Genomic DNA, 27345 nt, shown 5'->3' with positions numbered 1-27345 from the left:
AATTTTAAGATTGTAGATGGTTTCTTTTAAAGGATTCAGTTAGAACTTTGAATCCTGTCTGTTTCTGTCAGAACACATATATATATATTTTTTTTTATGAAGTCTTCAAGTGAGAATATTCTTTCACTCTTTTCAGAGAAGGGCGAACAGGTGAAGTTTGCTATTGCTTCAGATGTATTTCTGAGTTTCAAAGAGCTATAATACCGCATTTATGAAGAGATTTAGGACCTTATTCAGAAAAGACTTTTCCTTGGTTTCTGGAGAAATTCTTTATTGAGTTAAGCTCTACAAATGTTCTCCCATTTGGCACAGTTTTGCCCTTGGTGTGTGTAGAATCTTGATCAGGCAGCGACAGGTTAAACATTATCCACTGCTAGGCTGGATACCTATCCCTTAGGTTAAGAATCTACAAAACATAACAGAAAAATGACCATTATAAAAAGTACAAGCACCACAGAGGAGCAAATGCTGCACTCCAACTATAATATCCAAATCACCAGGGAGATGCAGAAACATAAAGTCAGTCCCAAACTTCAAAATTTGTGTGAACAATTTTTTAATTCATTATATCGGCAACTCCATTGCTTAAAAGGCGCAAACGTTTATCAACACGGCGTCCCCCGACACGGACCCGTGTTCCACCAAACGCAGCTGCGTCGGGGGGGGGGGGGTAATTTTTTGCGGTATTCAAAGCTTTAAAGCTTTAAATTTAAAGCTTTGAATACCGCAAAAAATTACTGTTCCCCCTCGACACAGCCGCGTTTGGCGAAACACGGGTCCGTGTCGGGGGACGCCGTGTTGATAAACTTTTGCGCCTTTTAAGCAATAGAGTTGCCGATATAATGAATTAAAGAATTGTTCACACAAATTTTGAAGTTTGGGACTGACTTTATGTTTCTGCATCTCTCTGGTCATTATAAAAAGTAACAATATTGGGTCACAGCACATACAGAATATACTATACTCTGCCCTCACAGCCACCATATGGTAAAGTTTCTGCTGTAATCCCTTTGGGATTGATTCAACTCTGCTCAAGTGTTAGATACATTTGGCAAAAATATATTTACACTCTCAGAAGAATAAAAATAATGATATCTCGAAGTTAAAAAAAAACAACAAAAAACCCTGCCGAGAAGTGCCATGCATCACGGAAAGCTGTAATAAACAAACCCCCTTTCCTAGAGGCTTTAGGTCTAGACTTCAACCCCCCATCACATACTGCATTGTCAGATTCATTACAACCTGCATAATCCTCCTTATCTATGTAAAGTTGTTATGTTGCTGTCAACAACATCTGGAATAAGGTAGAGGAACTACAGAGCATGATCACAGCATGAGACTACTGTAATCCAAGGGATAGAGGCCAAAATGACCTGCTCTCAGTTCATTTATTTAACAGCCTCATTTTAAATATTCCTTCAAACACTTATGTGAACTGACTTCATAGGAAACAATGGGGAGAAATGTAATAAATATAAAGCAAAGAATCTAAACTTCCAAAAATCCATTTTGTTATTGTAACTTTTGTCAGAATACACATTTTTATGAGAACAGCAACAAAAAAATAACAAAAAATTAATAAAATCCCTTTTCTCTGCCTTCTCCTTAACTGAATAACAGCGCAATTCTTCTGCCCATAAAGGTGCATCGTTGTCAACTCAGATGGCAAAACGCACCTTTCTCATACTCAGTCAGCCCTTGCAATATTTTCATGGCCTGAGAGCTCTCAGCAATATTTAACAGCAGCGATGATTTAGCATTTTGTTATCCCTACATACTGTTGATGCTGTCTCTCCCTCCCCATATCTTCCCCGACCCATAAGATAAGACAACAGGAAGTAGATCTACGGCACAGCCTCACCGTTTTCAGTGGAAGCTCAGGAATAGATGTGGTGGCAACAAATTGAAAATTCCAAAGCGCATTGACAAACATTCTCATCTTTTAGTTTACATTATAAAACAAAACTAGTAGTAAAAGCCTGTCCAAGGATGGGGAAATACTGTGAAGTATAGGAGGTGTGTAATTAGCATAAATGGCTTACTGTAGGACACATTTGTGCGGCGCAACTGTGGGGTCGGAACATGGCCTCCGAGTTTCACTTATATGGTTATAACTCTTGGAATACACTGCCAACCCCGGCCGGAGAGGCCTATTGGTTAGAGTGGTTGCATGAGGGTCGTGAAGGGAGGACATCCTGTTGTTAGAGGGAAGTAGGAGTTGAACAAAAATGACGGAGGAGGTCTGATCACAATTGTCTTGTTGTGGGCAATGGTTTACTTGTATATGTGCATGAGAGGGTAGGGGTGGTGGCTGTGTATGTGTGTGTGTATATATGTGAGATGTATGTGAGGAGGTTGGTGGTGATGTGTGTGAGACATGTGCATGAATAAGAGAGTGGCAGTAGTAGTGGTGTGTGGGAGAGATGTGTGCATGTGTGGGGGACAGGTGTGGTGTGTGGAAGATGTGTGCATGTGGGAGAGAGCTGGTGGTGTGTGTCTGTGGTTGTGAGTGTGTGTGAGATGGGGTGTGCTGTGTGTGCAATATATGCAGGGTGTGTGTGTGTTTGGGAAGGAGAAGTTGGTGGTGCTGTGTGGTGGGTCTGGGGGAGTGTGTAGGGGTGAAGGGGTTTGTGGTGTGGAGATGGGGTGTGGGGGAGTATATGTGTGATGTGTCTGTGGGGGGTTGGTAGTGTGGGATATGGGAATGTGGGGAGGGGTTTGTCTCTGTACTCTCTCCTCCCTCTCCCTTAGCACTCTTGCCTTCCCCCCTCTCCTCTTTGTTTCTCCTCTTTCTCAACCCTCCCCTCCCCAGACCTTGCTGCACCCCTCCTCTTCCACCCAATCCAACTGTTTTCATTTCTCTCCTCCACTATGGGCCACTTTCTTTGGCTGATAGGTCACAAGAAACCCCCACCTGCCTTTCTGAGACCTTCTTCACTGCCCATTGCGAATCCTACTGCTCACTCCCCTCACATCTTGGCTGCTTTTTGCCGCTAGTAGGGGCCCAGCTGCTGGGCTGCTTGTTTTTATTCTTCCCTCTCTGGTGTGGCTCTGCTGCTCCTGCCTCTCTCCTGATGTTTGTGGTAGTGGCCCCGCCCCAAGTGGCTTCAAGTGAATGTTGCTGCATGTATCCATGCACAGTCGCACTACGATGATCACATGGAACCCCCAAAATAGAGCTTTACCCCCATGTAAATAGAGGCCCATCCCCTTAAGGGGTAGAGCTCTATTTGCATACCAATGATGCAGTCATGGGACAACATTCCTCTTTATTGCATAGAGTTTTCAAAAGTTGCTTGGGTTTGTATATTTTATTTTCTTTTTAGTGGGTGAAGAAAATGATTATCAAGTATCAGTATATGGAAGAGGTCTCTGGGATGGGCAGAAGAGAAGATAGGAATCTAGGAAACTTCCAGATGGGCTCAGCTCAGCCAAGCTGAGTAGGTCTGGGCTGCCGTATTTTGGGAGAGGGGTGAGGAATCATAGAGGGCCTAGGAGGCCCCCCCCCCCCCCAGCTCCAGCTACTGATCTCATTTTATTTTATTTTTCTTGTGAAATAGTGCATATTTGCTAATAATGCACATTATTTCCAGGAAAGAAAACACCTACATTTTCAAGATTTGTTTCAAGATGTGCATTTGTTTCATGTAATCTGAACTGAAATGAAAATGTCCCATCTTGGTTCAGACTACCCATTGTTTAAAGCAATTGTACTGTATATTTCTACTGACAATTATCCCTGGTACATCCTCCTGCCAGATACAGTTACTATTTGTCTTTTCCCATATTATTGTTTGTACGTTTATGGTTCCCACACATTGTTGATGAGTCTTACATGTGCTATAAAGGTGTCAGAGCAGTTGTGGTTGATTTGAATTTTGCTATGACCTTAAGTTAAATGGCAATTTCCCTTTTGTGTTTTTAGACATACCTGGACTCTGTTAACACTGTAGCACCGGTCCAAGGATAAGGCAGGGCACCCATTTGCCTCACAAGTAGAATGGGGAATACTCATCTTCCTTCTCTAACTACTTTCCCCACCTCCCTTTCCTTTCACTCTCCCCTCCCCTATCTTTTATCCCCTTCCTCCCACCCCATCACCCCTATCCCTTCACTGTCACTCCCTTCATTGGGCTCTCACTCACCCACATATCTTCTCAGTCTTCCACTGATGAGGTTTCCTTCTCAGAGTTTAATTCAGTGGTGCAGGACAGCTGGCTTCTGTTCCACTGACAAGGCATGGCCTTCCCATCAGTGGCTCCTGTTCCATTGATGGGGCTTGGTCTCCATGTCAGTGATTCAATTTAGCAGCATAGGTTTAAGAGAAATAGGACAAAATATTTTTTTTACTCAACGCATAATTAAACTCTGGAATTCACTGCTGGAGAATGTGGTGGAAGCTGTTAGTGTAGCTGGTTTAAAAATGATTTTAACAATTTCCTGGAAGAAAAGTTCAAGTAGACTTGGGAAAATACACTGCTTATCCCTAGAATAAGCAGCATAGAATCTATCAGCCTTTTGGGATCCTGCCAGCTACTTGTCACCTGGATTGACCAGTGTTGGAAACAGGATACTGGGCTTGATGGACTTGTGATCTGACCGAGTATGGCAAATCTTATATTTTTATATTCTTATGTAAAAGCAAGCTCTGTGGGCCATAGTTTGGAGACCTCTGCTCTAGCTCATCATAAAATTAATCCCTTCTTTTCTGAACAACCACCAAAACCCTTATCCACTCTCATAATTTCTTAATTAGACTGTTGCAACCTGCTCTTCAAACATCTATCTCTACTACAGGCAATGCAATATTTAGCTTTGTAACTTGTCTTTTTACAATGCTATTATGATCATGTAACCCCTCTACCAATCTTCTTTTAAATACAATTCAAGCTGCTTCTCCTCCCATACATATCTTCACTCTGCAGCTCCTCATTACTTCTACTCTTCTCTGTACACTTCCTTTTGATTTTAATTAATTCAGCATGTTATTTTTATCTGTGCCCTTCTCTATCGCCAGCTCCTGACTCCACACGTTCCACCTTGTAGCACCAAATGCTTGGAACAGTTTTCCTAAGACAGTGTACCTTTCTCTTCACTAAAAGCCTACCTTTTTGAGATTGCTTACAAATCTTAAACTTTGGCTTTCCCTGATCATAGCTTTGTTGATTTTAACCATTTTTACTGTAATAAATCATTTTCTTGAACCATCCTATTTATTTTGTTTATATCTTAAATAGATTGTAAGCTCTCTTATGTGTACTCATTTAGGACTGCATACAGCTAGTAACAGGATGCTGGGCTTGATGGACCCTTGGTCTGTCCCAGCATGGCAATTTCTTATGTTCTTATGTTCTTAATGCTATAAAAGTAAGTAGTAAGGGTAGTCTATGATTGCAAATTTGCTTTCACTTGGTATATTTATTTTTCATGCTGGTATGGCAGGTATTGTATAATAGTTTCTAATTTCTGTATGTCCTTGTTCATGTCTGTCATTTATACCTGTGCTATGTAAAAAATTGTATTTTGTGTTGTTGGCATAGTTTGATATTGCATATAAAAGGAAAAATGTATGCTGCTTATTGCAGAGTAAGTATTGTTCTCAAGATGACTACAACGTGGTCTAACTTTTGTTACATTATTTTTCTATTTTTCTTATCTTGTGTTTAGCTATCCATGGTCTGTTTATGGTTATATATGTATTTCATTGTCTTTTCCTCTAGGTCTTTAATATTTTAGTTATGTATCCATTTTCAGATGCCACTATTTAGATTTTAAGTTAATGACACAGTCTGAATTAATGCAATTTTCATAAGTCTCTACAGTCCATGCCTGAACCGAAAACCAACATGGAGAAAGGCAAATGCCCCAGAATCCTCTGGTTTCTTAGCCTGCATGAACTCTAAGTGACTTATTGAGAATGACTTACAGAATTCCCAGGACATCTGGACAGGCAGTCAAGCTGGCTTCATAAGGTGATGCTTAATCATAGGGTCACACAAAGCAGAAGCCAACAGCGGGAACTTCAGGCTATCCTGTCACAATAGAGGCACTCTTTTTCAGGGGTTTCTATAAACACAGCCACAGATGTGTTAATTACCCTGACCAGCAAGATTCTAACAGAACAAAAGACTATCCAAAGAGTGATGGTAAATGGGCCCCACCTTGGAGAAATACCCAGGGGTAGCTAGGGATAATCTTATCATGCTGTTGACATGACAACCTATGACAACCTATGTAAATTATCCTTGAGGTAGTCATGCACTCTAGAATCTGCCACAATATTGTATGTTATCTACAAAAGAAGGATCACTTCCTATATATGATGAGATGCTGGTAGTCAGTTTGTCAGAGAAATGGCATCAGCATCTCCCAAGAATACTTATATTAATAAATAAAAGATTATGCTTTCTACCAAAATCTAAGTGTTCTTGTATCCCTGGACATAAGCGTCATAATGAATGGCCTGGCACTTAACAGTCTATAGTGTCCTTTGTGGAATATAAAGAGACTCCACAGCTCCCTCTGTAATGGACCTAAATCCTCAAAGTCTAGATTTTCTGCTTGGAGATGATGCATGCTTGCATACTCTGGGGTTTACCATGGAGTAGATAAGATGGACCTTCTGTATGAGGAGGTACATATGCTGCCAACTGTCTTGTGTTCACTTCCCTATGTTCTATCTATGGAACATCTTCTCTCATTTGCCTTTTTTTTTCTTTCGCACTGTAGCTTGCTGGTTTTCTGGCAGGAGGACCAGTTGGAGAAGTAACAGGAGAGATAGTAGCAAATAAAAGTCCTCCCCTTCTTCCTTCAAGAGATGAAAAGAGTGACCTTCCATCTCCTGTATGTGTTCTGCATTCCCAGAGGTGGTAACCAAAAGATAGAAAATGCAGGAATTGTTTCTAGTTTTTCAGTCAATATTTTATTTTTGGCTTAAATATTCTGTATAGTATCATTTCTTGCAGGCATAGTTGTGCTTGACCATGAACCATAGGTATGAGTGAATGTCCAGAATATGTGTACTGCTTATGTATGAATAGCAGAGAACATTTGAAAATGAGGTATCTTTGAAAGCAAGGGGCATATATAGTAAGTTAGAGTACTAGGGTAGTAGGAGGTAATGTTTGGTGAGGTGCTTTTAAAAAGAAAGAACTGTGATCTGCTTCAGAGAAGGCAGTGTTGTCTCTTTAAAAGTAGCTTCTGCCATAAGAAATTACAGCCAGTGTTGCTTTTTTCACCAAAGATTTATTTTTAACCTTTACAGATCATGGTATGTCAGAGTAAAAAGGCATGGCTTGTTTCTGCTAGGTTTGTCATTTTTTACCAGGAGAGGAAAAGAAACATTGACAACTTTTTCTCATAGACTATGATGGGACCTGTACAGCTGTGGCAAAGAAACGTCTTGAGATTCTCCTGCCCAGGGCAGTAGTAAATGACTTTAGGTTGAGGGCACAAGGAGGTAAATTAAAAGGGCATAAGATAATGTGAGTGAATAATTCTTTGTGGGCCATTCCATGGGCAGAGTAGAGGGAATATAACAAATAAATAATGTATGGGTGAATGGGGTGAGTGAGTAGGATAGATAGCTCAGCCAGGCCAGTATGCAGTTCAGTAAAGGTTTATTTGTATAGCTTTAAGGCAGTTTCCAATAATAGATGATAGGAATATAACTATGAGCTTGACAAGAGCAGGAACTGAAGGAAAAAAAAATAAAAGCATTTACCCTGAATAGCAGGTTCAACACCAAGAATAGTGATTCAGCCTTACATCTTACATGTGATTCCTTATGGTCTATATTTCACGTATTTATATATTTATTTGCATTATGTATCTACTGTTGTAACTTGCTGTAACATGCTTTGAACTCTCTTGGTGCAAAAGTGGACATAAATAATCTATCTTGATGTTGATCTGTAGGCTCTGTAATCTTCTCTAGCCTTCCTCTCTCTCACAGGGAGTATATATTTGGGCTGGGCAGGGAGTATAAGCAGCTAAACTCCCTCTGCATTCTTCAAAACTGTCACACAGTATAGCACTCTCCCTTAGCTGCCTCCAATCTGGGCAACAGGAAATATTTTCAAGCTGCCCAGCATGCTCCCTAATTAAGGAAGTTTTATTACCTGACTTTAGCCAGTTGCTAATAGGAGGTACAGATCTGAGCATCAGGTCTGCAGTAGAAGCATTCGGCCTCTGTCTAATCAAGGGATACTTTTCTCTAATCAGTATAATTCAGTGTCAAGGGATACCCATACCTGATCAGTGTCTTTCAGTAATAGGGCTTTCCACTGCAGATATATATATCTACAGTACACCTATATTCTTGTTTGTTTAGTGGAAGACCTGGTTGAATTACCAGCAAAGGTTGTAATCTAGTGTAGCAAGCCTGGCAGAAACCTGATTATCCAGCGATATTCGCTTTCTAGAGTTCTGAAAGTTAGGGGTTGAGTTGACCGCTTTCAGTTTAATAATATATCTTTAAAGTATCCCAAAATGCTTAGTTCTTACAAATTATATAACATGATCTTGAACCCTTACATATTTCATTTTTGTACTATGTTGTCACCTGCAACTTATTCTATAGTAGATAGAAATTCCTAACATTTCATAAAATCCTTTTTGCATGAAGCAAGCATATACAGTATAGCATATTTTGTTGATATTACAAAAATGTTGCAGGAAATAAAGGTCTCATACAACATATTCCATAATGTGTTTATGCTTTTCTAAATAAAACAATTTTTTAGCCTTGGTTCAAGAGAACAGAGAGGCTTATCAGATTGAACATTGCATTTAATGTTTGAATGTGTCATCCTTCCACTCCCTTTATAGATTTGGAATAGCTATTTATTTTTATTTTATTTATATTCCACCTTTCATACCTAGCTACACCAAATTTTGTGTGGAGTTAGGTTGTAGTTTTTAAAGTTCTAGACTGATATGTTGGTGGTGGAGGAGGGTAAATTTGGCATATTTAGGAAATGCATGGATGTTAAACAGAGACTGTAAGGGAGCCAGTAAGTAAATCTACGGCTCTAGCACTAAACTTTTAAAAGCAAAACTTTGATAAAATGAGAAAAATGGTTAAAAAAACCCTGAAAGGTGCGGCCTCAAAGGTTAAGAGTGTGTAACAGGCATAGACATTGTTAAAAAAAAATACCATCCTAGAAGTGCAGTCCAGATGTATTCCACACATTAAGTAAGGTGGAAGGAAGGTCAAACGATTACCAGCATGGCTAAAAGGTAAGGTGAAAGAGGATATTTTAGTCAAAAGATCGTCATTCAAAAATTGGAAGAAGGATCCATCTGAAGAAAATAGAATAAAGCATAAGCATTGACAAGTTAAATGCAAGATATTTCTTGGGTGGTAGAACCTAATATGGAACCTAACATTGTATAACTATAGCATGGGTTATTTTTCCCTATATGCATCACCTTGCACTTATCCACATTAAATTTCATCTGCCATTTCATAAGAACATAAGAAATTGCCATGCTGGGTCAGACCAAGTGTCCATCAAGCCCAGCATCCTGTTTCCAATAAGGCCAAACCAGGCCACAAGAACCTGGCAATTACTCAAACACTAAGAAGATCTCTTGCTACTGATGTAATTAATAGCAGTGGCTATTCCCTAAGTAAACTTGATTAAAAGCCGTTACTTTTCTCCGATTAGTCTTAAATGTGATACTTGCTAACTTCATGGAATGCCCCCTAGTCCTTCTATTATTTGAAAGTGTAAATAACCGATTCACATCTACTCGTTCAAGACCTCTCATGATCTTAAAGAACTCTATCATATCCCCCTTCAGCCATCTCTTCTCCAAACTGAACAGCCCTAACCTCTTCAACCTTTCCTCTTAGGGGAGCTGTTCCATCCCCTTTATCATTTTGTTTGCCCTTCTCTATACCTTCTCCATCACAACTATATCTTTTTTGAGATGCAGCAACCAGAATTGTACACAGTATTCAAGGTGCGGTCTCACCATCAAGCGATATAGAGGCATTATGACATTTTCTATTTTATTAACCATTCCCTTCCTAATAATTCCTAACATTCTTTTTGCTTTTTTGACTGCTGCAGCACACTGAGCTGACGATTTTAAAGTATTATCCACTATGATGTCTAAATCTTTTTCCGGGTGGTAGCTCCTAACATGGAACCTAACATCGTGTAACTCCAGCAAGGGTTATTTTTCCCTATATGCAGCACCTTGCACTTATCCACATTAAATTTCATCTGCCATTTGGATGCCCAATCTTCCAGTCTTGCAAGGTCCTCCTGTAATGTATCACAATCCGTTTGTAATTTAACTACTCTGAATAATTTTGTATCATCCACAAATTTGACAACCTCACTCATTGTATTCTTTTCCAGATCATTTATATATATATATATATATTGAAAAGCACTGGTCCAAGTAAGATCCCTGAGGCACTCCACTGTTTACCCTTTTACACTGAGAAAACTGCCCATTTAATCCTACTCTCTGTTTCCTGTCTTTTAACCAGTTTGTAATCCATGCAAGGATATCGCCTCCTATCCCATGACTTTTTAGTTTTCTTAGAAGCCTCTCATGAGGGACTTTGTCAAACGCCTTCTGAAAATACAAATACACTGCATCTCCTGGTTCACCTTTATCCACATGCTTAGTAACCCCTTTAAAAAAATGAAGCAGATTTGTTAGACATGACTTCCCTTGTGTAAATCCATGTTGACTGTGTTCCATTAAACCATGTCTTTCTATATGCTCTATGATTTTGATCTTGAGAATAGTTTCCACTATTTTTCCCGGCACTAAAGTCAGGCTCACTGGTCTATAGTTATCTGGTTCGCCCCTGGAGCCTTTTTTAAATATTAGGGTTACATTGGCCACCCTCCAGTCTTCAGGTACAGTGGATGATTTTAATGATAAGTTACAAATTTTAACTAATAGATCGGAAATTTCATTTTTTAGTTCCTTCAGTACCCTAGGTTGTATACCATCTGGTCCAGGTGATTTGCTATCTTTAGTTTATCAATCTGGCCTACAGAAACAAATCGGAAACCGATCCAAGATGCTGATAAGCGAAGAAACATAAGGTGATCGGTAAAAAGCAGCCTTTATTAGAATAAGCCCGACTCTGGCCGAGTTTCGCTCATGCAACTGGTTGCTAACCTTAGGTTCATATTTTTTCACAGATTATTACACCAAGTTGCTCCATCTGAATTATTGGTTTTTAGACTGCTTGTGTAAAAACCACAATTGAAGACATTAACCAATGATAGGTAATTACAAATTTGTGTTCTTGCGCAATCTGACCGGCCCCCACCTTCACAGCACTTCTGTTTCTGCGATATACAGCATGCATTCACAACTTATTAATAACAGAGTCTTAGTCCACTGTACTGGTTTTTTTTTTTTTAAATACAAAAACACATACATGTACATTTATAATTTATTTTAGATTTGTATATAATTAGAAAACCTAATGCATGTTAATTATGCACACCTGTATTCGTTACATTTATCTGTTTGTGCATAGGATTTGTTAAATTGTTTTACAGTTATTTGTCTATTGTTTTGAAAATATTTATTCAAACAGTATACCCTATAACATAAACGGACCCAAAAAACAAAGCGGTAGCCGATCCAATAGGCTGTGTAACAGTGAAGACAATAGGAATTGGATGATGAACAAGCCCTTTATTAAAATGCCCGACTCTGGCCGAGTTTCACTCTTTTGCACAGAGCTGCCTCAGGGGCAATTGATTGAACCAGGACTTGGATTGGTTCACATTGATGATATCGCAATGACATTCAGTGTATTTGAGTGCATATCAAATAAGAAGAGCTTTTTCTTATCCACACAGCATTGCCATGTGATACCGACAGTGAAGGCAATAATATCCAATAAATTGCAAATCAAGACAAACAAGCATTAACTGTAATACTGCTTGTTCATCATCCGATTCCTATTGTCTTCACTGTTACATACCCTATAACATATACACATATTCTCAGTAGATTCACACCTATTTATGTATTATGGGGCAGATTTTAAGAGCCCTGCTCGCGTAAATCCGCCCGGATTTACGCGAGCAGGGCCCTGCGCGCCGGTGCGCCTATTTTACATAGGCCTACCAGCGCGCGCAGAGCCCTGGGACTTGCGTAAGTCCCGGGGTTCTCCGAGGGGGGCGTGTCGGGGGCGGTCCCGGTCGTCGCGGCGTTTTCGGGGCGTGTCGGCAGCGTTTTGGGGGCGGGTACGGGGCATGGCTACGGCCCGGGGCGGTCCGGGGGCATGGCCGCGCCCTCCGTACCCGCCCCCAGGTTGCGGCCCGGCACGCAAGAGGCCCGCTGGCGCGCGGGGATTTACGCCTCCCTCCGGGAGGCGTAAATCCCCCGACAAAGGTAAGGTGGGGGCTTAGACAGGGCCGGGTGGGTGGGTTAGGTAGGGGAAGGGAGGGGAAGGTGAGGGGAGGGCAAAAGGAAGTTCCCTCCGAGGCCGCTCCGATTTCGGAGCGGCCTTGGAGGGAACGGGGGTAGGCTGCGCGGCTCGGCGCGCGGCTTAGCACGCGCCGGCTATACAAAATCGATAGCCTTGCGCGCGCCGATCCAGGTTTTTAGCAGATACGTGCGGCTCCGCGCATATCTACTAAAATCCAGCGTACTTTTGTTTGCGCCTGGAGCGCAAACAAAAGTAGGCCTATTCGCGGAGTATGAAAATCCGCCCCTATATGTATGTGCATTTACTTGTGAGTTTTTAATTTTAATCTTTTATTTTTGAGTTTTAAGTTACATATTTTTTTGCCCCCAACAGTCCCTGAGGCAGCTCCTGCTTGAGCGAAACTCGGCCAGAATCGGGCTTATTCTAATAAAGGCTGCTTTTTACCGATCACCTTGTGTTTCTTCGTCAATCTGGCCTACTACATCTTCCACGTTCACAATGATTTTCGTTCCGTTTCGTTCAGCGTGTATCCCCAAAAACCCGCTCCTCCATGTGCTGAGCCTATTTTGCATAGGCTTGGTGGGGGGGGGGGGGGGTGGGTTAGATAGAGTAAGGGTGGGGAAGGTGTAGGGGGAGGGGTGAAAGGAAAGTTCCCTCCGAGGTCGCTCCAAAATCGGACGGAACGAGAAAAGCCATCGGGGCTCTCCTAGGGCTCGGCGCTTGCAAGGTGCACAAGTGTGCACCCTGTTGTGTGCGCCGACCCCAGATTTTATAACATGCACGTGGCTACGCGCGCATGTTATATAATCGGGCATATATTTGTGCGCGCCGGGTTGCGTGCACAAATCTATACCCATGCATAGGTTAGAAAATCTAGCCCATTCTTTGCTTCAGTGTTTACTGAAGAGGATATTGGGGAGATATCTGTTCCAGAGATGGTTTTCAAGGGTGATGATTCAGATGAACTGAACCAAATCATGGTGAACCTGGAAGATGTGGTAGGCCAGACTGAAAAACTGAAGAGTAGTAAATCATCTGGACCGGATGGTATACACCCGAGTGATTCTGAAAGAACTAAAAAATGAAATTTCAGACCTTTTTTAATTAATTAATTAATTCGTAACCTATCATTAAAATTATCCATTGCATCTAAAGACTGGAAGATGGCCAATATAATCTCAATATTTAAAATGGGCACCAGGGGTGATCTGGGAAACTATAGTCCGGTGAGCCTGAATTCAGTGCTGGGAAAATTTGTGGAAACTGTTATAAAGAATAAAATCACAAAACATTTAGAAAGACATGGTTTAATGAGACACAGCCAGCATGGATTTACCAAAGGGAAGTCTTGCCTAACAAATCTCTTACATTTTTTGAAGGGGTGAATAAACTTGTGGACAAAGGTGAACCTGGAGATGTGGTTTATTTAGATTTTCAGAAGGCATTCAACAAAGGCCCTTAGGAGAGGCTTCTATGAAAACTAAAAAGTCATGGGATAGGAGCCAATATCCTTTTGTGGATTGCACACTGTTTCAAAGACAGGAAACAGAGCGTAGGATTAAATGGTCTATTTCACAGTGGAAAAAGGTAAATAATGAAGTGCCTCAGGGATCTGTACTTGGACCGGTGCTTTTTAATATATTTATAAATGAAAGGGGTATGGCAAATGAGTTGATCAAATTTGTAGATGATGCAAAATTATGGAGACTAGTTAAATTTATAGCGGATTGTGATAACTTGCAAGAGGACCTTGTGAGACTGGAAGATTGGGCTTCCAAATGGCAGATGAAATTTAATGTGGACAAGTGCAAGGTGATGCATATAAGAAAAAAATAACCCTTGCTGAATTTATATATTGTTAGATTCTTTCTTAGGAGCTACCACCCAGGAAAGGGATCTAGGCATGGATAATACATTGAAATTGTTGGCTCAGCGTGCTTTGGTGGTCAAAAAAGCAAAAGGAATGTTAGGAATTATTAGGAAGGGAATGGCACATAAAATGGTTGATGTCATAATGCCTCTGTATTGCTCCATGGTGAGACCACATCTTGAATACTGTGTGCAATTATGGTCACTACATCTCAAAAAAGATATAGTTGCACTGGAGAAAGTGCAGAGAAGGGGCATGGAATGCCTCCCCCACGAGGAAATAACTTAGGCCTGTTCAGTTTGAAGAAGAGATGATTGAGAGGGGGGGGGGGGGGGGGTATGATAGAGTTCTACAAAACCATGAAAGGACTTGAATTGACTATTCTTTTAGATATTAGAAGGACTAGGGGGCACTCTATGAAGTTAATAAGTGGCTCATTTTAAACAAATTGTAGAAAATTCTTTCACTCAGCTCATAGTTAAGTTCTGGAAATCATTGCCAGAGGATGTGGTTACAGCAGTTAGTGTAACTGAGTTTAAAAAAGGTTTTGTTAAGTTCCTAGAGGAAAAATCCATAAACTACTATTAATCAATAAGGAATAGTAGCTTGAAATCTATTTAATGTCTGGGTACTTGCTAGGTACTTGTGACTTGATTTGGCCACTGTTGGAAACAGGATGCTGGACTTGATGGACTTTTGGTCTGACTCAATATGGCAAAACTTATATTCTTATAGAATGTCACACCTTCTACTGGTTACACGGTAGAGGAAGGTTTGACCCATAAGTGCTTAAAAATGTGCTGGGTACATTTCAATGGATTGTTTTCCATTGGTGTATAAAAAAAGCTATAAGATTTGAGTCAGATATGTATTAACACTATGGACTATGCCAAATATCCAGGTCAAAGAGAAGCCTACTTTTGTTTGCTTTAGAGTCATGAGCAGACTTACCTACAAACACAGATCAACACGAGATTTAGAATTAGATGGGTTAAACTGATGAGGGAAGGAAACCTAGACTAAAGCACTCCAGTGATTACACACCTGACATCATGGTTTCTGAGGATGACCGCATTTGCAAGTGTGATCTGTGTATGTTTAAATTGTTATCTGACAGTGTCCTATAACCTAAAGGCAAGCTGATTCCATTGCCGCTCCATGTTTCATGTAAATCAACATTTGTTGTGTACATGATCGTTTGTCCATGTAATTTAAAATATGCCTGAATGACCAAACGCAAGAATAAGACTAGACTTGTAGAGCATAGAAGTTGCTTAAAGACCAGCAAGATGGAAGCCCCCTTGGTCACTCATTTTTTACAGCTTAAACATGATTTCAAAGATATTAAATGGACCATCTTGGAAAAAGTCCCGGTGCATTGGAGAGGTGGAGATCTAATTTATAAAGTCCAGCAAGAGCAGAGATGGATATTTTGACTCCAAAAAGTCATTCCGCAAGGCCTGAATAAAGAAATTGAGTGGGGGGGGGGTTCTTGTAGCTTGTTCTCGTAGCCTGCTTTATGTAATATTGTTCGGTCACATTATCTAATTATGTCATTCATGTATGAGTGATGTATATCCTAAGTGTATGCATAGGGCCAGATTTTAAAAGCTCTAAATCACCTTACACGTGCCGGGCCTATTTTCAAAAGGCCCGGCGACGCATGTAAAGTCCCAGGACGCGTCTAAGTCCCGGGGCTTTACCAAAGGGGCGGGGGAGGGGGCGTGGTGGTCTCGGGGTGGGGCCAGAGGCCTGCGACACAGTGGCAATTGCTGCTGTGTCAGAGGATCACGTGCTGGCAGGCTGCTAGCGTGTGCAACCTGCGCCAGCCTCCAGGCGCAAAATGTTTAACAAAGGTCAGGGGGTAGAGTAGGGCTGGGGGGGAAAGGTTAGGGGAAGGGGTGGGAAGGTTAGGTTAGGTTAGGGGGGATGGAACGGAGGTACGCAGCGCAGCTCGGTGTGCACAAGGTGCACAATTGTGCACCCCCCCTTGCGTGCGCTGACCCCTGATCTCATAACCTGCGTGCGTCTTCTTGTGCAAGTTATAAAATTGAGCGTACATGTGTGCGCGCCGGGTAGCACACACACATGTACGCCCGTGTGCTGCTTTGAAAATCTACCCCATAAAGCGCACACAGCACAGGTGCCTAAGTAACGAAAGTTGATGTGCTTGAGATGTCCCGGCGTCTAGTAAGTGTTCTTTCTGTCACATGAATATTGTCTTTTATGTGAAGTGGCTTTTTACTCTTTTTAATTTTTCATTGTTCAGTGATTTCATCAACTAAATTATTAGGAAGTGTGACAGTCATTCTTGTTCTTAGCAAAGAATTATACTGGGAGCCCCTGAAGCAGTTTATTATGAAACATGATATCGTGTTGGGCTTGTTCACATTGGATGATGGTCCTTCTCTCCAAACTTTGTTAAGTTGCTCAATATTGAAGACTAATTTGCACACGTCTCTTGTGTTTTAGCATTGTCTCGTATGCATTTTTGACTGGACTTTTTGCGGGTAAACGTTCACCTTCCAGCAGCAGATATCAGCATGTTTTCCTGGCCAGTTTATTCGATCTTATCTGCACTATAGTTCCTACTTCCTCTTGTTGGGGGGGGGGGGCATCTTGTTTCCTTCTTTATTATATGTATATATACTGTGGACCTTGCATTTCTTCTTTTCCAGAGTTTGGTTCTTTACTACTCCAGCATGCAAATTTTGCTTCCAGTGGATCCTGTGGTGGCCTTGTTTCTCCCTGGATCTAGACTTTTTGTTGGACTCTCTTTATTCAGGCTCCAGCTCCAGTTGTGCCTTGGCTCTCCTTTCAAAGTGACTATCCCTGAAGATGTTTGTTCAGCTGGTTTCTCTTTGTGTCTGACTATCTTGGGTAACTCATCTCCTTGAACCAGCCCTGTGCAGCTAAAGGCCTAGCAGCCATCAGCACCTAAGAGCTCAACTGGAGGAGAAGGCAGAAACTACAAGTGGAAGACCATGCCTTCCATATTCCGGTACCAGGGTGCTTGGTTCTGCAGTTTTCCTTGCCTTGTCCCTGGGCTTCATCCTACTCATCATTTTGGGGCCCCTTCCTTCAATAAGAATCATCACAGGGTGCTCTAATTCTTCTTAAGACAGACCTTCAGTAATAGGGGTTATATGATTATTCTGTTTGAAGCTGTATCATCTGCTCAGTTTAAACTTAATGAATTAATTCAGTGTAATATTCAGTTTAATGAATATCAGAGTAATAATAAATTGGGGCTTGGATGATTCATACAAGAGCTGACACTATTAAATAATAATAGCATCTCTCTATTTCTTGCTGATATTTGCTCTTGAAAGAACCAACCTGAATATTGCATACGCTTGAGCCTAGGAGCCAACTTTTCAAAACCATTGGGAGTGCTAAACTCAACACAAATTATTCCTTCCTGGACACAGTGAGGGAGTTTGCTGAATATTGGGGGTGCTCAAGGGCTCTCTGTACTCACAGAGCTGGCACCAATGTGCCAGATGATCATTCTAAGGAAGTCAATTTCTTCTTCACATTATCAGCCTCCCCAGACTTCAGCGTTATCACCAACAAAATACAAGAAATGTTCCAGCACTAAAGTTTCACATCTGTCTGAAAGAAAGAGAAAATCCCGCTTGCTTGAAAATTAGAACAGCTAAAGGTCTGCCCTGCTAGGAGTTGTGAACATGCTTCAAAATAGCTTTGCTCCAGATTTTTCTTTGTGAAGCTGTTTATCAGAGATATTCATATCTGATTCCTAGAAAGGACATGTTTCAGTGATAAGTCAAAAAATAAGAAAATGAACAGCTGGTGATGCTTTTCACATAGCTAGAATACAACTGAATCTGAAATGATCAAAGCCTTTGAATAAAATCCATTTTATCTTTCTGAACTAAGCTGCTGGTAAATCACTTGCAGAGAGATCACGTTCAAAACTGGATTCAGGATTATTAACTGGTCTCAATTTTTAATTCCAAAAGTAGAATCGTGCTTCATATAGAAAAAGATTATATTAACTTTCCACAATCTTATATAGATCTTTTTCAGTGTGAAATGTGATGTGTTCAGTTCTACTTTCTGAATGGGAACTTGCTGGAATAACTTACTTTGACCCCCCAAATAAAGATAAACAAACCCCTTTAAACTCTGAAAAGCGCGGATTTTGTTGAAATTTGTTGCATATTCTTCCTACTTCATTTCCATTCTTTTTTTTTTTACTTTCCTAGTTTTTATTTACATTGCACGCATGGAACTATGGTTTTAATTTTCATGAAGAAAGCAGGTCTGTTTTAGATTGGTAAACTTATGATCCCACCTGGAGCTGGGATAAGGTCAACAAAGGCAAAATTAATTCCAAGAAGAATGTGATCTAAACAAAACTTCAGATATGGGAAAGGCAATTTTCAAAGGCCATTTAGCTACGTTATTACTGATTTACCTGGGTGAAAGGACTTTTTGAAAATTATCCACCTTCCCTCTGCTTTTAACCTGCATTATGTAGCTACATTCCGGGGGAAGGGAGGGGAGGGGAGATTAGATCAAGAGCTGCAACAGTAGGCATAGTTTTGCATTTTCAAATCTGGTGCTTTCCATAAAAGAAGTATTTCTAGAGAAAGCAAGTGCAAATCTCCGTGGGTACTTTTCCTGGGACAGCTTTCAAAGGAAAAGAATGTTCATATGATCCCTTTCAAAATTAGTGCAATTTCTACAGGTAAAGTGCCCATGGACCTTTGCACCTAGGTGAGCAGATATAAAAATTTGTCCCAACACTGTGACAAAAAAATAACACAACTGCAAATCATAAATGAGAAACAGTCTGCAAGAATATTAAACATTGAAATGCAAAACATAACCTGGAGGGACAGAGGATGAGCATGGCATATAATTCTGCAGGTAAAAATAATTGTATCCATATAAATCTAGCAGTCTAAATATTGCCATCCATCAATGGAACTAAAATTACACATGACTTTATACAATGTACGTACTTTTTGCCACATTATGAGAAATTGGGCGTGTTTAGGTCAAGGGAGGAAATTAATGCATGTAGATTGCATTTTCAGACATTTTTTCATGAAACAAGTACCCACAAGCAAAGCAGGCACACCTGCTTTCCTTGTGTGCACTCAGGGCAAATTTGAAAGGGAAAATATGCATGTAGTTTGAGAATTGATGTAAAACTTGCAGATAAACATACAGTTTTAAAATTACCTCCTTAATGCCCATGGCTGGTGAAGGTATCCATGAATCCAGTAGATATATCTACATAATGGGGTAGATTTTCAAACAAGGCGCGTTGGCGTACTTTTTTTGGCACTCCAGGCGCAAACAAAAGTACGCGGGATTTTAGTAGATATGCGCGGAGCCGCGCGTATCTGCTAAAATCCTGGATCGGCGCGCGCAAGGCTATCAATTACGTATAGCCGGCGCGCGCCGAGCCGCACAGCCTACCCCCGTTCCCTCTAACGCCCTCCCCTCACCTTCCCCTCCCTTCCTCTACCTAACCCACCCCCCCGGCCCTGTCTAAACCCCCCCCTTACCTTTGTCGGGGAATTTACGACTCCCGGAGGGAGACGTAAATCCCCGCGCGCCAGCAGGCCGCTAGCGCGCCGGGACGCGACCTGGGGGCGGGTACGGAGGGTGCGGCCCCCGGACTGCCCCGGGCCGTAACCACGCCCCCGGACCCGCCCCCAAAACGCTGCCGACACGCCCCCTAAACGCCGCAACGACCGGGCCCGCCCCCGACACGCCCCCCTCGGAGAACCCCGAGACTTACGCAAGTCCCGGGGTCTGCGCGCGCCGGTGAGCCTATGTAAAATAGGCTCACCGGTGCGCAGGGCCCTGCTCGCCTAAATCCGCCCGGATTTGGGCGGATTTAGGCGAGCAGGGCTCTTAAAATCCGCCCCAATGCTTTGCTTAGACATGATGGACCCCATTGCCCAGAAGAGGATCCCACAGCTTATGGATGTATCCCAGACCAAATTATGTCTACTGGCATTATGTATTGACATTCTGACAAGAGCCAGGAGGAGATCGCTGTGTGTATCAGGACCTTGAACAATATGCACCCTACAATAAATAAATGAGGGGAGAAAAGAAGCCAGAAATGCAGCAACAAAATTCTTAAAATAAAAAAGGGGCTGCAATCTTGTGCTAATCAAAAAATATGGAATACCAACTCTTCCTTCCGACAAACAGGAGAAGACAGTATGGAGTCCATGAAGCATGCTAGGAACTCACCCATGCTAACAGCACCATACAGGATTCTTCAGCTTAGGTACCTGGTCGGTCTTGTGATGAGCTGTGTAGAATACTGTCTATTGGAGATCCTTGACTTCAGCAGGCAGGAGAGCATCCCACCAGATGGTGTCTGGGTGAGAGACGTGGAAGTACAGGCTATGCAGTATGAGTCAGTAGAGCTTCTACCTCCACATGTTACAGAATCATGTTGGGGCAAACTCTGACATCCAAGATGTCTGGATGGGAAGATTAAGGAGATTTGCAGCATTTGGAGCAGATGAGTAGATCTTGAAGTTTGGGGCTCAGAGCAGGTATCACTCCCTCAAGTAAAGTGCTTTTCTTTCTCCCAGCTTGATGAAGTCACTTTTGATTTGATCTGTGTGGCATCTAGCAATATTTGTGCCAACATATAAAAAACAAAAGCAATGAATAATAAAAAGATTGCCCCTTATTTGACAGGTAGAACCCATCCCCGACGATCAAGCTCAATCCAAAGCCAATGAACTCGCTATCTTCTTTCAGAATAAAATCGCTAAAACTCTAGCGCTGCTCCCTACTAACCCTACACCTCTAGATCTAAACTACGCTACCACAGACTCCCCCAGAGCTACCCTAGAGTCCTTCGAGCCTACCACCTCTCTGGAGATAGAATCAACACTCAAGAAGTTGAAACCATCCAACCACCCGATGGACCAAATCCCAACAAAACTACTGCTCCTTATTCCAGGCACCATCTCCAGATCCCTGGCCGACATTATTAACTGCTCCCTTGCCCAAGGAATTTACCCGGATGACCTTAAAACAGCATCTATTAAACCCCTCTTGAAGAAACCCAACCTGGACACCAATGAGCTCTCCAATTTCCGACCCATATCCAACCTCCCGCTGCTAGCAAAACTAACCGAGAAGGTGGTGAACACACAGCTTTCGGATTACCTAGAAGAACATAAAATCCTATACCCCTCCCAGTATGGCTTCGCAAGTCTTCCAGTACTGAAACCCTCCTCATCTCGCTAACAGACCACATCCTTATGGGCCTAGACAAAGGGATTTCATTCCTGCTAGTTCTCTTGGACATATCTGCGGCTTTTGATACCGTGAACCATAGCATCCTCCTCAATAGTCTCGCAGACATTGGACTATCTGGATATGCCTTCCAATGGTTCAGCTCATTCCTCGATAATAGAAGTTCCAAGATCACGATCAACAATAAAGAATCTCCTAACTTCAAAACCACTCTAGGTGTTCCTCAAGGCTCCTCTCTTTCCCCCACACTCTTTAATATCTATCTACTGCCTCTCTGCCAGCTCCTCACAAACTTTAACCTAATTCACTACTTATATGCCGATGATGTTCAGATCCTGATCCCTATAAAAGAATCCCTTCCAAAGACACTCTCCTTCTGGGAGGACTGGCTCAAGTCCATCAACCACCTACTCACCAGTCTGAACCTGGTCCTCAATGCAGCCAAAACAGAAATTCTTCACATCTCCTCCGACCATTCTACAGCCATGATCAGACAACCTATACTCCTCAGACCACTCATGTTAGAGACTTAGGAGTCACCACCGACAATCATTTAAACCTAAAAAAATCAATCAACAATATTACAAAGGACTGTTTCTTTAAACTACAAGTTATGAAAAGACTCAAACCCCTCCTCCATCTCCAGGACTTCAGAACGGTCCTCCAGTCAACCATATTTTCCAAAACCGACTACTGCAATACTCTCCTCTTAGGACTCCCGATCTCTGCCACTAGACCACTACAGATGCTCCAGAATTCAGCAGCCAGGATATTAACCAACACTAACCGGAGAACTCATATCACCCCTATACTTAGAAATTTACACTGGTTACCCATTAAATACAGAATTTTGCACAAGGCATTCACCATTATCCACAAATCCATACACAACCAACTTCCTCTAGACCTTCAGTTCCCTCTCAAACTATACACATCTACAAGACCCATCAGAGCGGCACACAAAGGAACCCTTCAAGTTCCCCAAAATAAATCCACCCGTCTAACCTCCACAAAAGAAAGAGCATTCTCCACAGTTGGCCCCATCATCTGGAACAACCTGCCAACTGACCTAAGACTGGAGCCCTGCCTGATTACATTCAGAAAGAAACTCAAGACTTGGATTTTCGTCCAAGCCTTCCCTGAAGCCTAACAGTGCAACAGTTTTGCTTTCATATAGCCCATCAGACTAAATGTCAGACCTAACCATTGTTCATTCATTCATGTTCATTCTCCAGTTCTTTCTGTCCTTAATTTCCTGGCTACTCTAGCCCCCAAGTTTAATATCCCTGTTATTTGTACCTGCGCCTCGGCCTTCTTGTTATATGGTTTTGTTAAGTTAACCCCAAGTTTGATGTAAACCGGCCTGATATGAAGCTTGTCATGAAGTTCGGTATAGAAAAATGTTAAATAAATAAAAATAAATAAATCTCTGTTCAGCAGTCCTTGAAACATTGCCCCCATGTTCCAGGAAGCCAAAATATTCTCATCGGCAACATCTACACAGCTGTTCATTCATCTTCAGAATATGAACTTCCCTGCCTGGGTCTTTATCATTGAGGATTGAGGAGAATAGTACCATTGCACCTATCTGCTTTACCTTCTCCCAGAGCCATGAAATCACTTTTGATTTGATCTGTGTGGCACCTAGCAGTATCATTCATGCCAACAAATCAAAAACAAAAGCAATGTATAAGAAGAAAAATTGCCCCTTCAAAATAAGATCTTGAATTGAGTCAGAAAGATAACTGCTGTTTATGATAGAGCACCTCTAAGGATCCTTAGAAGAGATTCGTAGAGAAGATCCATAGAGGTGCTCTATCGCAAACAGTGGTTATACATAAAATATAATAGAAATCATGAAGAAGACGAAAAAACCCCATAGATTACAAAGACCTAGGACCTGAATAAGGAAAGGTAGCTTTAGAGTTAAAATTTAGCCTGGTATAATCAACAATAAGCATTCTTAAATAGGAAGGTTTTCAACAGACCTCTAAATGTTTTTGTACAGACACTGAGTCGCAGTTTGATAGAAAAGGAATTCTATAAAATAGGAACTTCTACTGAAAAGGCAGACTCCCTAATTGCAAAGAGACAGGCACGTTTTAGAGATGGAACAAGCAGCAAACCTCTCTGGGAGGATCCTAACTATCATGAGGGCTGATGCATTTTGAGAAAAGCATTTGACCAGGGTCAAGAACCCAGGTGAGCTAGACCAATTTTGTATTCAATACGCTGTCACACAGGCACCAATGTAGATGTACAAGCATTGGGGTAATATGCATATACCATTTGACACCAGAGATCAAATGAGCAGCAGCGTTGAGAAGCAGTTGGAGAGGCTGCAAAGTGGCATCAAGGAGGCCAAGATAGAAGCCATTACAATAGTTGATGAGAGGAAAATCATTGCATAAACAACAATGTGAAACTCTGGATCATGTAGCAAGCACTTCAGACCAGAGAAAACTCAAAGTTTATGGAAACCAGCTCTACCAACTGATTTGATGTATGCCCAGAAAGAGAGGTGAGAATTGAGCCATACACCTAAACTCTCGATACTTCATGCTTGATGCTAAAGGTCACACCATTTGGAGTAATAGAGGAATGTTGTAGCATGGATTGTGTCCTTTGAATAAGAAGATATTCAGACTGGCAAACCAATTGAGGAGTGCTTTAAACTAGATGGGTAAACAAAGTCCTAATGGAAGGAAAAGTCCACAGGTAAATAAAACATTAAACAATTGTATAGAAGTGGGGAAAAAAGTAAGAGAAGTTTTTTTTTTCTCTTTCTCTCTCTTTTATTTTAATAGAATTTTAAAAAAGGCACAGTGTGGGGAAAATGGAATAATGGAATAAAATAGGCTAAGAGAATGAGAGTTGCCTCCCTTGAAGCTCCTATTGCTGGCTGAAGAGTGAAGTAATAAACAATATAAAAATAAAGATCAAAGGAAATATGTGCCCTAAACAAAAAAACTAACCCCTACATTAAATCTAAACTGAGGGATATTAGTAACTTTCAAACTGGTGCGCGGGTGAACATATGTGCGTGCATGGCAGCCCGCGTCGAGATATGCAGCCATTTTATTACATGCGCGTGTATGTTATAAAATAACCTGGCCTTGCGCACGTGTGCGCCCAATTGTAAGTGGGCGCACTTATGTGCGCGAAAATCCCATTTTTACTGCACAAGTCGGGGGATTTTAAATGTGGTCCACGCCAACACCTTTGCCAGTTAAACCAGTTTATCCCCAGTCCGCCTAGTTAAGGGATAGGTCCTCCAAACCCTCCTAGATTAAAAGCCTTCACTCCCCCCCCCCCCCCCCCCCCCCCCCCGGTTAGCCCCTACCCTTCAAACCCCGCAGATGTGCCCATTTTTCTTTATTTTATCACTTACACCTCTGCCGTAGCAGAAGTAAACATAAGCGGCAGAGGATCTGGGAATGTGGGTAAGAATTTACACGCACATCTTTGGTTCAGGGCCCGAAACACCCATGCCCCGCCCAGACCATGACTATTCCCCACCCCTTTTTTTTTTTTAAACCTTTGGAGATGCGCGCGCTACAGGAGATGCGCACGTATGCAGGAGGCTTTTAGTACCTGCTCAGTGTCCACGAGCCCAGTTTATTTGCGCATTCCCTAATTAATGTGTGCGCTGGACTTTTAAAATTCACCTTATAATGTAAATCTTGAAATTAAACCTAAATGTACAGCGAAATGAAAGGAGAGGATATGAAAGTAAATAAAGCTAAAGGGGGAGGATATGCTTCTTGTAATATCCGGAGGTAGGTACAAACAAATTAAAGCAGAAATAAATTAAAATGAAGATTAATACCGCAATACAAAATGAACTGAGGCATTGCTAGTTACCTAAAAGATTGGCTATTTCAGACCCATAGTCACCATCTCCTCCAAAACACTCACTTGTGCACTTCTTCTCCTCTCCCCCAATAAAGAATGAGCATACAATAACATTTTTAACAATTTTAATGATTTAAAGTAGTAGAGGTAAATAAGCAGTCTATAGAGAGACCAGGGAAAATGTGTGTCGTAGTCTCTCACATTAGGCAATTTCGTAATATCTATGATTACATTTTGTTACCACAAAATTTAAGTTACTGGCCAACTCTCAGGGCTGGAGGATATGTTCTAAAGAGAAGAGAACTAGGAGTCAGATAAAACCAAATCATTTCATTAAATTATACAGTTTCCTACATGTACATTTTCTCTGTGTGGGAGATGCATCCAGGTCATGAAACTTTTAACTGGGTTGCAATATATTTTACATTGGTTAATTCATTTATATTCTCTTTCAAGCAATACAATAATCTCCAGACTTTGCAATCTCTGACTTGATTTTCTGCTCTTTTTTTTTGCTTTCTCTCCAGAATTGTTTGTTCCCTAACTTCCTTATGTGATCTTTCTCCTCTATGTTTACCTTCTATATTCTCATCCCCTGCATTCTCTCCCTCTCCTCATTCCTACTGACCAGGGGTGGACTGACCATTTGTGCAATAGGGCAGTGCCTGAGAGCCCACTGCACTTTCCTCTGGCCTCGCTTAGGGTCCAATGATCCTTATTGCCCAGGGGCCCAGATCACTGCTAGTTTGTCCTTGCTCCTGACACCTTTCTCGTCTCCCCCCCCCCCCTTCCTCCTGGGAATTTTTACCTCACCCCATTCCTCGTTTATTTTTCTGCACTGGTCAGTCTTGCACTATCTTTCCTATCCTCCTGCTGTCATCCCCCTTACCACATTCAAAGTGTTCTAATCCCCCTACCTCCTTGCGCTGTCTCCCTTCTTTCCTTCCCCTCCACTCCAGGCATAGGTAGAAGGGAAGACCAAGAGCAGATCGCTGATAATCCCTTTCTCTCCCGCAGCATGTGATTCTCCCAAGGAAGGGAAGGAAATGAGCCAGTCCTATCTTTTCCTGTGGTATCAGCAAGAACTCTTCAGGAGAGGAAGAGATTTGCTGGTTGGTCCTCCCTCCTGCAGTAAGGGTAGCAGATCTTCCAGTGGATAGGGAGAGGATGTGAATCAGCAGCCATCCTTTTTCCCTTCCAGTGACAATAGCTCTTCAAGAGAGGTGGAAGGAAGCAGAGTATCGGCTGCTGAAGGCAGTTCTTTGGAAGACAAGGGGGAACGATTGCTTAATGGCCCTGTGCACACAGTACAGAAGGGGAAAGGCAATATCTTTTGGAGAGAGGGAGAGTACCAGACCTGCTCCCCACCCCTTAAAGACAAAGGAGCTGTCAGGCTGGCCAGCTATTTTACAGAACCCCAGGTATTTGTGATGGCTTTGTTTCCCATGCAATTAAGATTTAGCATGGTCAAAAATTCTTGGCACAATGCAAAATAGATTTGGAGCACAGACCCCATTGGTCCCAGCCTAACAATGCCCCTGTAAAATACAGTATGTCAAAATTTGAAACCTAACCAACAGATGTTTATATTTTATGAAACCTTCCCTCCCAAGGGAGAGAGGGTAAAGAGCATGCTACCATTTAAGTGAACTGCAGCAGAGAAAACAAAGGGGACAATGCAGCTATGTAACATGAGCTACCAGCCTAGGAAACCCAGAATGAGATTGAACAGGTTGCTAGACTCCTTACTGTGAAAGTGCTTAAATGACCATTGAATAGATGAGTCAGAGACTCAGGTAGGGGAATTTGCATGTCACAGCCCTCTGGACTACGTTTGGTAACTTGCAGTGAAATATCACTTTAAATCAACAGAACTATGACTGGAGAAGTCCTACACTGGAGAATTCTGAATGAGAGAGGGATTCAT

General features: G+C 41.8%; 1 protein-coding gene across 1 annotated transcript in view; it reads right to left on the bottom strand.

The window, feature by feature from the left end:
* Positions 1–288: 288 nt before the first annotated feature.
* GPR85 (G protein-coupled receptor 85) overlaps positions 289–27345 on the bottom strand; it is a 90731-nt gene continuing 63674 nt past the window's right edge. The window contains exon 3 of the transcript XR_003858773.1: positions 289–406. The gene's annotated coding sequence lies outside the window, so the exon portion shown is untranslated. The remainder of the gene's footprint in view (positions 407–27345) is intronic.

Source organism: Rhinatrema bivittatum, chromosome 9, assembly GCF_901001135.1.
Source record: "Rhinatrema bivittatum chromosome 9, aRhiBiv1.1, whole genome shotgun sequence".
Taxonomy (NCBI): domain Eukaryota; kingdom Metazoa; phylum Chordata; class Amphibia; order Gymnophiona; family Rhinatrematidae; genus Rhinatrema; species Rhinatrema bivittatum.
This window is presented reverse-complemented; position numbering and strand designations above follow the sequence as displayed.